Source organism: Cibotium barometz, chromosome 20 (genome assembly GCF_041138505.1).
Source record: "Cibotium barometz isolate CiBa-2024 chromosome 20, ASM4113850v1, whole genome shotgun sequence".
NCBI lineage: Eukaryota > Viridiplantae > Streptophyta > Polypodiopsida > Cyatheales > Cibotiaceae > Cibotium > Cibotium barometz.
In genome coordinates, this window is record NC_141065.1 from 20,412,775 (window position 1) to 20,424,750 (window position 11,976).

The following is an 11,976-nucleotide window of genomic DNA, read 5'->3' on the forward strand; positions in this document are numbered from 1 at the left end:
GCCTAGAAGAGCTAGCACTTGCTAACATGGTAATGTCAACACCACAATGCTAGTTAATCCTACTCCTACTCGTCTACACTCTTCTTTCTTCCTCCTTCATATCCTAGTGGTGTGTTCACTCTTGTTTCCTTCTTTGTATCCTAGTTAGTGATGTGTTCACTCTTCTTTCCTCCTTTGTATCCTAGTTAGTGGTGTGTCCACTCTTCTTTCCTTCGTATTCTAGTTAGTGGTGTGTTTACTCTTCTTTCCTCCATCCTATTGTAGTAAGTGGTGTGTTCACATTGGTTATTTCAAATCTAATACTCACTTCCCACTATAGCCACTATAGGGTGCTAGGTATGTGAGACACTATCTTGTTAACTTTTGTGGCTTTTATAGTAAAGGTTTGGGACCCAAGTGATGAGACCTATAATGGTGGTATAACCTTAGAACACTTATAGAATACCTGATCTTTTTCAAAAACACATCTTAAGCACAATAGAAGACAATGATATAAAGATAAGTAAAGTACATTACAATAAAAAAAGAGACAAGAATGGGTGTATTCATACCCGTACAATTGCATGGAGGGAGCTTAGATGGATGCTAGAATTGCTAATAGTGTGGATATAAGGTAAGGGGGTGAATACACAATGACTATGATGAATTGTGTAGTTTAACTAGCTTCCTTGACTAACCAAATGTGTAGTTTAACTAGCTTACTTGACTAACTAAATGAGCTTGGTCATGCCTAGCTTTCTCATAAAGATTACAACTTTGACAGTGCCTTTTCAATGATGCTTTATTAGCTCTCAAATGTGGTGGAGAGCATCTAGTTAACCCAAAATGGGGTTAACTACTAGACACTCATATTATTAACTAGACACTCAAATTATTAACTAGACACTTATTACTACACTCATGTTATTACCTAGACACTTATTACTGCTCTTACTACTACTCTCATATGTGGCATAGAGTATCTAGCTATCCCAAAATGGTAACATCCCCCCACCTGCTCACCTGATGTAGATTTCATCCTTGGAATCTACATCACAAGAGGAGGGGTGGGGATGTTAACTTAAAATGGAGTTAACACCCCCCTCTGCCCCTGGTAGCCTAAAAGTATGATCTCCAAGTTTGTACTTGTAGTGATTAAATGTTACGGGCGAGCATTTTAAATGTTTTTCTATATCCAGAAGCATGTATCTACTACCATGTCTTCAAATGTAGTATGTATATAAGATGGTAAGCATGGATGATAGTAGAGCATCATGACCACCTTTGTGGGGCCTCGAAGAGAAGAACGTTGTTGGAGGTCTCACAATGTCTTTGGTTGGTTTGATGATGAGCACCATGACCAGCTTCATGAATACGCTTATAACAATGACTATAGTTGGATCGAGTATGGTTCTCCATGCTCTAATCTAGAGGACCAACTATTTTCTTTACTTTTGGATGTGTTGAATGTGATAGGCTGATAGTACGGGAAATTATAACAAAAAAGAGTATCTTTGGCCCTCCCCAATTGGCCCTCCCCAACAAGTTTTAGTACAATATACCTCCTCCTTGTTGGCATGTATGTGGGATCCACTTGGAGAATCAAAATTTCCCACATGTAGACTTGCCATACTCCTCAATGCGGAGGAAGTCTTTTCACCATTTCGGCTATATTTCAAAGTTTGATGTTAGCCAACCACCACCAGCATAGTCAGCGTCATAAGCCAATCTTCTTTAGAGGAAGAATAGGAAGTACTAGAGTGAGGATTGTGACTAGGGTGCAGGCCCAATAGAAGTAGGATCAGGATAGTCCTCAGTCTACGACCCAAGCACTGGAAACTTCCAAAAGTGTTAAAAATAAGAAACAAGGTAAGGAACATAGCAAGGGAAAAGCTACGTTGCCCTCAAAAGTACCCAATCAGGGACCTCAAAAAGTCCTAGTGGTAAGGAGACAAGGTTAATAAACCCTAAGGACCATCTAGTTTATGTTGAGATCGATGGAGATGTTTCTGATTTAGTAAGCTAAATAACCTTGGATGAAGAGAAGGGGTTAAACGATTCTTGATGGACCTGTGCTAATAGAGAGAACCCCATAACTTGGAGAGAAAGCAAAAAGAGCTTCACAAACCCATAGAAACGATTGAACAACCTTAGGGTTAAAACCAATTGATGATCTGCGTTATGCAGAAATAGAAATCATCTGAGACATGCTTGTTCAAATCACTCTCAATCTTATCGCAATCTCAAGTTGAAAAGCTAAAATCTTTGTGAAAAGGATTGTTTTCTTAAGAAGGTAACATGGAAACGAGGAACGGGGTGAGGAAAGTGAAGACAAATCAATCATAATGGACCAGAAAGATGAGCTCCTTCTGTTGATGAAGTGCTGAGAGATCTGAAATGCATTCCAGTAGCTCTCACCATGCAAGGTGAGATCAGACATGTATTAGGAGCACTCAACATGCATTGGAGCTCCCAACATTCATTTTGAGCTCCCCTTGCATGTAGGGATCTCCCAATGCATGCTGAGAGCTCCCAATTCATGTTGAGAGCTCCCAATACATTGCAAGGAGCTTTGACATGCATTGGGAGAACCCGACATGCATGCATTGGAAGAACTCAACATGCATTTCATGAGGTACCAACATATGCTAGTAGCTCCTAGTATGCAAAGTGAGCTTTGACATGCACCCAACATGCATTTGGGACCTCCCGATATCATGCATTGGGAGCTCTTGACATGTATTTGAACCTCCTCTTTCATGCTATGAGCTCCCCTAGTATGTCGGGATATCCCCTTACATGCTGATTTTGACATATAGCATGATCATAGTAGTAGGGGATTGTCAGGAGTGGAAGCAAACTATATTTTTGTATTCAGGAATATATGTATTGATAGGTTTGTAATTATTTTTTTGCTACTATACATGGTCTACGAGCTAGAGAGGAGTTGCTTGTTATCGTAGATCCCAACTTGCTTGATGTAGATGTGAACATGAAGGTTTTCCATTAGGTGTTCCATTAGGATGCCCATACTCCAAAGGCGAGATGACTGTACCCAAATTTTGATTGTAATCCATTTTGATTTTATGTACTATGGTTTCTTCATAAGTGAATCTTTGTATTTTATCTATATCTTTTTTTGTACAAGGTAGAGTTGACATTTTTTAGGCCAAATTAGGTGTCAAATCCTTTGTATAGAAATGTATATTATGTACACAAAGAGATATATATATATTCTTAGTCTTTGTATTCTATCTATATCTTTTTTTGTACAAGCTAGAGTTGACATTTATTAGGACAAATTAGGTGTTAAATCCTTTGTATAGAAACGTAGGTTATGGATACAAAGATATGTGCATATGAAGGGAGGCTCCCATGGATGTGACAAAACTTTCGCACGTGCCAAGGACCTCTCTCCAGCATCCATGAATAATCTATGGAGACAATCTACATGGCTTAGGATGTGGGTTGAGTGAGTCCTACTCAGTACACTCTCTACTTCAAGGGTTTTTGAAGATGGTTGAAAGGGAGTAGCCATTATCTATAAGTGGGAGCTTGTCAGGGCTAGAGGCAAAGTAAGGTGAGCGCTGATCATGCCTTCCACTCAACTCTTGCTCTATTGTATGCATACTTAGGGATCCATCCATTGTCATAGAGTAAAGGTAGCAATATGCTGGCATACGGGCATCGCCAGTGACACATGGACGAGGATGAATAAGACTAACTTTAGGCTTGATGAGGCAAGGGTTCCATCCTTGTTCCAATGGCTTGACCCTCCTATCTGCTATGAGGAGACAACAATGGGCAAATACATGCGTGTGGATAGTGGTGGATGCCATCTCACAGCCCCACACATTGCTTGGGGTAATGTGCCATTAGTACGAGAGTGGTGAAAGATCACACAGATAGAATGTGCACATAAGGATCTCTGGCTACCTCCGCGCCAAAAAGTGACTCAGCTGGAGTTGGTTGGATGGAGGCTTTTCTCGCACATGCATGGAAAAATCCGATCAGTGATAAAAAAAAGTGCTGTTGTAAAATAAACAAATAGTAAAATTACCTTTCATCACCACTGACTTCATGAAAGATACCTCCACTGCCATATAAGGACCTGCACTCAAACACATGACAATCTAGCCTATGGGGAATCGAACCCCAAAGTAGCATGTTTTCTACTCTGCGCGAGACAAGAGACTTTCCACACCCACCCACACCCAAGTCAGTAATTGTTGAATCAAGTCAACAAAAAAAGAAACTAGAAATAAGTTAGCCACCTGCACAACTTATGATTTTGTTGTATTCTCTCACGGAAGTCACGGAACAAGGTGGCTTGCATCCTATGAGCCCATGATTCGTTGACGCCCCATGCTAGCCCTTTGCACTGTCTCCCCCATTTGAATGAGGATCTTGTTGATCTTGTGGTTTAGCTTTGCCATGCGTCTACTCAAAATTATGCAATACACAACATGTAGCTACTATTTTTTGGTGCAAAAGGCATGGCCACATTTAATACACCAACGATTTTTTAGGATTCCAAAAGCATTCTCTACCTTTACTCTACCCTTTGACAAATGTTTATCAAAGATTATTTTCTCTCGTAAAGTGTTCTCCAGCCTTTAATCTATAAGGCTTGACCAAGAAAGTAGTGGAATTATTTGCAAAATCAACCACAATATATGGCTGTATAGACTCTCCTTGCAATTCCAACCTAGGGACATCAAGTACCTCTTTTCTTTTTAAGCATCCATAAAGCCTACAGTCTTTAAAGTGTGTCGAGGCATGCATCCTCCCCCGAGTATTGCATACGATACTCTAGAATATCTTCCTAGAGTCCACAATACCTTGTAGTATAATACTAGGGAATCCATTTCTACACATAAACTAGGCTGGGAAATACCTTTCTGGTGGCTTCCGTTGAAGCTTGATGTGAGAACCATTTACAGCACCACACATGTTAGGAAAAGATGTCAAATGCAGCTTCAAACTAAGATATGATACATTCTAGACGATCACCATGTGGTACACTAACACCATGTCTCTCAAACATTTCCCGTGTACATAAGGAATCCAAAATGATACCCATATACTTATGGATTGTTGACTCACCCACACCCAACAACTGGATACGTAGTGGATGAATGTTTGTGTGCTAATCTCCATAATGTGGAGGCTAATGCAAGCTCAGTGATATGGGGTCTTGAACGGTCTTTAGATTATTAGAGCAAGGCAAATGAGGCTCTATCAATGCACACAAAACATGAAACGACTCGTATGACATTCTATATGCATAGGAGAACTTGTGCTGATGGCTCGCCCCCCCCCCCCCAAAAGGTCTCTTGTCGTGGTGGAAAGCACCACCACACCCTCGGCCCATACCTCCAACCCTCCTCCTCCAAAAATTCTAACAAGATGGAAAACATTATAAGGCAACTAATGACAAGCATGTACCTCCTCAACAACCCAAACTCATGCAAATGAGGCAAAGTAGATGAGCATTGATTTGTTTGGTTTTATAATTCCACATCAACATTAGCCGCATAAACACAAATGGATCCATGACTAAGAAGGATGCAATTCTATACCTGTATCAAGAGTCCTGTTACCTGGCGAAGATCCAAGCAATCTGCACAATGTTGAAAATAATTTGAGAACATTACCTGAAGCAATGATTACAGTATTAGTGAAGGACATGACAAAGGATTGAAAACTCACTATTCCCTATCTTTGCTCAAAGGCTTTGCTATTTCAAGTTGGGTAAATAAGTTTGTTGGCATTTCATTTTCTCTTCTCCCTAATCTGCATGAGCCATTCCTCTAATAATATAATTCTATTCTCTTCCAGTTTTCCATGTCACATTATGCTTCTCTCATGTACTTGTGGTTCATCCTTGTCTTCGCTAGCTATTTCAGTTGGTGTTACTAGCAATCCTTCAGTTGCCAGTACTTCACTAATAGCCCCCCAGACCATTTAGGAGTACTACTCCACATAGAATCATAGACTGCATAGAATTGCCAAGAAGTTGGTGTTGATGATTTTTTGCTTCGTTCTTTCTTTCTTGTAAACTTTCTTCAAAGTGTCTATTCTTGCTCTACCATGGAACTTTGGTGAAAGATGACACACACACTTGGAGTAGGGCGGCCAATGTCATGTCTCTCAAAAACTCACTCCTAACAAGGCATCTCTGAATAGGCTCTAGTCTATTGCTCTCTCATTACATAAGTCCTATTGGCTACCAAGGGACTCTAGAGGTAGGGCAACCACACTAGGGATGGTGTTGTTGTCATCTCCAACTATGAAAATTGCGAAGAAAATTGTGGTGGAGAATTTAGATGTACATGTGTATCATAGTCGTGAACGTTGAGAAAAAAGCACCTAAGGATTTAATATCATGATGGGGTTGCATTGGGTTGCATTTATGTGGGGTGCATCTCTTGGTTAGTTGCTATGGGTGAATTTAGTTTTTGAGGATCTCTTACTGATGAGGGCTACCTAGAGAGAATCTTTACTTTGTCCACATATTAGGAAGCTCCCTCTAACAATCTTGCATACTCTAGGAGGAGACTATAGATACTAAGAGCTGCCTAGAGAGAATCTTTAATTTTTCCACATATTATGAAGCTCCTCCTAACAATCTTGCATTCTATGGCAGGAGATTGTAGATACTGAGGTGTGATGGTAGAGAATAGGGAAGGGGCACCAATCTTGGTCTGAGATGACAAAGCAATGGAGTCCCCTTGAATGAGTGGACCAAAGAAACCATCACTCTCACTAAAAGAATAATAGCATGAATGTTGAAACTTGTAAGGAACAAGGTGGGATAAGATAGGGCATAATGACACACCAGTGAGGAGGGGAATTAGGAGAAGGGGAAGGAGAGGATTGCTCAAGAAGGTGATGGGGTGATGACATACAACAACACTTATGTGGGCATAGATGGGGGCATAGACAGGTGCATAGCAACTCCACTGAGGCATAGATGGGGGCATAGATAAATGCATAGATTGAGGCATCAAACCAATCCCCTGCATATGTACTAACTCCATTTGCTAGACCCATATGGGAGAACTTTGGTCATTATGATAATTGGCCGTGGTGTGTTCTGACTACTAGACTCATATCAATGGCTTTGAGAACTTGGGTCATTATTAATGTATACTAATTGTGGTGTATTACAACCACTAGTATTGCCTTCTCAATCCCCTTGTTGGTCCTAATATGGTCACATTTTCTATGTAGCCAAATTTCAAGTAAAACCATATAATGAACTATACATAAATATTAGCTTATCATGCATTGAGATCGATGCATTGAAATCTATGTGCATGTAAGAGATCAATGCATTAAGCTCTTACATGTGAGAGCTATGCATTGAGCTCATGTATGTGAGAGCTCCCTCATGGATAAGAGCTCAATGCACATGAACTCTATGCATGTGAGAGCTATTCTATGCATGTAACAACTCTTATGCATTATGAAAGCTCTATGCATAGCGAGATTCATGCATAAGAGCTCAATGCAACATGTGAACTCTATGCACGTGAGAGCTCTTCTATGCATGTAACAAATCTTATGCATTATGAGAGCTCTAAGCATAGAGAGCTTCATGCATAAGAGCTCAATGCAACATGTGAAATCTATGCATGTGAGAGCTCTTCTATGAATGTAACAACTCTTATACATTATGAGAGCTTTATGCATAGCGAGCTTCATGCATAAGAGCTTTATGCATAAGAGCTCAATGTAATATGAAAGCAAGCTCTTACACTCTATGAAAACAAGAGACCTCGTGCATAATAACTATCATCACGCATAAATAGATTCTATTTTCTTGTGAAAAGAAAGGGTAAAAGAACTCTCATGCATCCACTGGTGGGTGCAACATTAAAAAGAAAGAGTGTTGGTATGGGTTTAGAGCTTACTCATGAAGAGTTTGTACAGGGAATGACAAGGACAAAAAAAGCGTGATAAAAAATCAAATATCATGATAAAAAACCACAAAGAGCATACATCCTGGCTTAGTATTCAGCTAGAGAATCTATAATCAACATACTACCCTAGTTATAGCAGTTATGTCTAGTAGTAAAATGTAAAGGCTACTAGTAAAATGAGGCCCTAGGTCTTTTGGCAATCTTGCTTAGTAATGAAGCCAAAGGGAGCCCCTGAAGCCAGAGCAAAAAGCATGCTACTAAGATGAGGGGGCTTCTTGGGGATTCTCAAGTCTTGAGATAGGGGGTAATAACTATAGGTTTTGAAGGTACTCTTTGACCATCACACAAGGTGTGGAGTGCATGTCATTAACAGGAAGACAATGAGTACCTCATTAAGAAGAAGACAATGAGTATCTCAGTAACAAAAAGATAGTGAGTACTTCTACAAGATCTCATACTTGATAGCTCTTACTCTCTATGTAAATGAGAGCTCTTACACTCTTACATTATATGAAAATGATCTCTCATGAAATAGAGAGCTATCATGAAAATGAGAGAGCTTATGCATATAGAGCTATCATGCATGAGACACTCTATGCAAATGAGAGCTCTTTTCCTCTTATAAAATTTTTTCATAGCTGCCAAGGGTGCGAGATTAAAAAAAGGGTGTTGTCTTATTGGAATAGTGAGGAACTAATGGAAGCACTAAAGCATAGTGAGGACCTTGGAGAGTGGCAACAATACCAAAAACAAGAGAAATGGTGAGGACTTGTAGGAAGCACTAAAGCATAGTGAGGACCTTGGAGAGTGGGAACAATACCAAAACAAGAGAAGTGGTGAGGACTTGTATGAAGAAAAAAGAATAAAAAAAAGAGATTATTATTTGCATACTCATGCATTATGAGAGCTCTTCTACATAGATCACTCCCGTGATATAGATATCTATACAAACAAGAGATCTCATACAAAAGATCTCTCAAGAAATGAGAGATGTGATGTATGGAGCTCTCATTTTGTTACAGTGTGGAAGAGATCTCATGCATGAGAGCTCTTTACATGAGATCTCATGCATGAAATATCTTACAAAATGAAATAGAGATTTCTATGCATATAAGATCTACGCAAGAGATCTCTATGCATGAGACCTCATGCATGAGAGCTCTATGCATGAGACCTCATGCATGATAGATCTATATGCATGAGAGCTCATAAGAGCTCTCATAATGGCTCTTGCCTTGCATGGTAGTTCTATATGCATGAGAGCTCCCATGCATATAGAGATATATGTATGAGAGCTCTCACCATGTATGGTACCTCTATATACTTAGAGCTCTAAAGAAACGAGAGCTCTATGCATTAGATAGATATCATGCATGAAATCTCTTACATTGCAAAAAAAGAGAGCTCTATGCATAGAGCTCTCTTGCATTGTGAGAGAGCTCTATGCATTGGGCTCTATGCATAGAGCTCTCGTGCATTGTGAGAGATTTTATGCACAAAAGCTCTAGGATTCAATGTTAGCCCTGGTGTAGACTCATTCTTGTGGTTCTTTTGAGGCTTCACACCCTAGGTTTATTGTAACTGTATGAGTGACCATGTCTATATCCTCTCGACACTCTTCAAGAATAGGCTCCAAGGGTGGTATCCCTTCCTCCATATCTTGGGATAATTCTTGCACATCGAGTTGAGCTATTTGATCCCTTTCCAAACTAGGTCACACTCTTTCTATTCTGTCTTACTGAGTTAATTTGGCCTGTCTCTTAGCCGATTCTATCTTGAGATCGAATTGTAATCTCTCTCACTCTAGGGCTTGTAGATGTAGTTGGGCCTCTTACAATCTATTCTCTAGGTTCATCTCTTTAGTGATAGGTAAGAACATCCTTCATGCTACCCTCTGAGCATTTGTAACGTCTCTCTAGTGAGTTGGGAGGTGCATGTTAGGCCTCTAGCCTCTTAAAACGTTATAATGGCAGGAGGTTCTAGTTACACACTATCCCCTACATGCAGGTGTTTCTCTCTCAATGCCCCATTGATTAACCTATGTCAACTAAATGCCATTTATCTGGGAACCCAAGCATACCCCTTGGTATTGTGTCACCAACCACTTGCCTTGATCAAGTGCATGTAATTGTATAATACACAAAGACACACATTGCACACAGATGGAGCTCTATCAAAGAAACATTGATTTTTCCTTCTTTTTATCCTCTACTTTCTAACCTTATCCACTTCTCTACTATACACATTACTTCAAAAAGTCATGTTTTGGGAAAAGGGACTTGAGGGTGGGCAGTGGAGGGACTCAAAAAGGGACTGAGGAAGGGTAGTGTGGTGGGGAGACTAATAAAGGACTAGAAAAAGAACTGGCAAGTAGCGATGCCAAAAATGTTATGACTTGCATAACCCCTTGCAAGATTGCTCAAAAACTAAGCTATGCTTACTTTGACTTGTCGTGGTGGGAAGTTACCGATTCCTGAGCTTGTGTCTCTTGAAGAATCCAAGCTTCACTAGTTGGTGCTACATTCTTGTTGTCACCTCAAGGGGCTCTCACTCCTCTCACTCTTTCTCACTCTCACATAATAAACAACAGACACAAGCACCAAGGATCATATACTCTACTCTCCCTCACACACACATAAGACTAAAGCACAAGAAAGCAAGTAGACAAGCAAGACTCAATTTACTTCTAAATAAATATCTGATGCCACCTACAAGTGAGAAACAATGCCTAAAGTCAGGAATCTTAAAATCTTTCTAACCACCATAAGCTTGTCTCCATATTCAATCCAAGGATCTACACTTAGATCTACACTTACATCAACTACACCAATCAATTAATAATTAATTAAAATTTTATTATAAATAACCATATAAAATCTAACTAATCAAGACGATGTAATTAATATTATAATGCACCCATGTACATTTAAGGTATGCTACGGTCACCCAGATTTAGAAAGTGGTAGCTTAGGAAATAACCCTTGGTAGTTATATTTTAGTTTATACCTTAGTTACCTTAGCCGTAACATTTTTAGCTTATCTGTAGATATCAATAGTCATAATTTCATATCTTAGCTGATGTAACTATCTTAGCACAAGCATAATCTAATAGTTACACAAATTCCTTCATAGTAATGCAATACATGTAGCATTCGGTGATCTTCCTCTTTTTTTTTTTTCATAAGCGTGATTGTTTATGTATGAGTGTCTAAACATTGTATGTTAACATGTGTTTAATATGTTAACCTCACCATGCTGATTATTTGCCACAACACTTTTGGTGATCTTGTTATGCTTGCTTTTCCAAAGTTCTCTAGTTTTCATCTCATTTTTAGAATGTTAGGACCTTGCAGTAAAGGATTTTTCATTGGTCAAGGGATTACCCCTACTAACATATAAATCAGCGTAATATGTGGTGCCTACACATGCTTCCTCCATTTCGTCTTCATTGTTAACGCTTATGCTTTATCCTACATTTTTGTGGTCCTAAAAATTTAATTTCTATATGTTAAGCTAGTCTCACTAGGGTATAGTTAACTGCATTGAATTTAAAACCATTCATTTTCCAATGTGATTCCCCATCCCATATGGGATGCCTATGTCTTTTGATCCAGCCCCAAATAAGAATTAGAAGATATGGAAACTCTTTGAAACGAGTGTGGTCATGACCAATAAAGGACTGGCTCTGTCTTTTATGGTAGATTAGGATGAATGGACATACCGAGGATGTAGATACAGAATAGGCTTCCCGTTTCTAGAGGAACGTTGTAATCAACTGTGGAAAACAACCACCTTTAATCCCTCTATGGATAATTTTAGGTCTTATAATTCCTTTAATTTTAGAAGACAAAGGCGAGACTGATATATCGGCCAATTACATTCACAAACATTCATTTTTTACATTATCCAACATATAGCAGCCCTTACAAGTGCAACACAATCCTTTGAGGTTAATTTCCCAAGATTCAAGGGCAAGAGCCATGATGATCCTGATACTCATGTTGTTACATTCCAAACCATGTGCTGATCCAATGAGATGATAATAGATTGGGTGAAGTTTGAACACTTC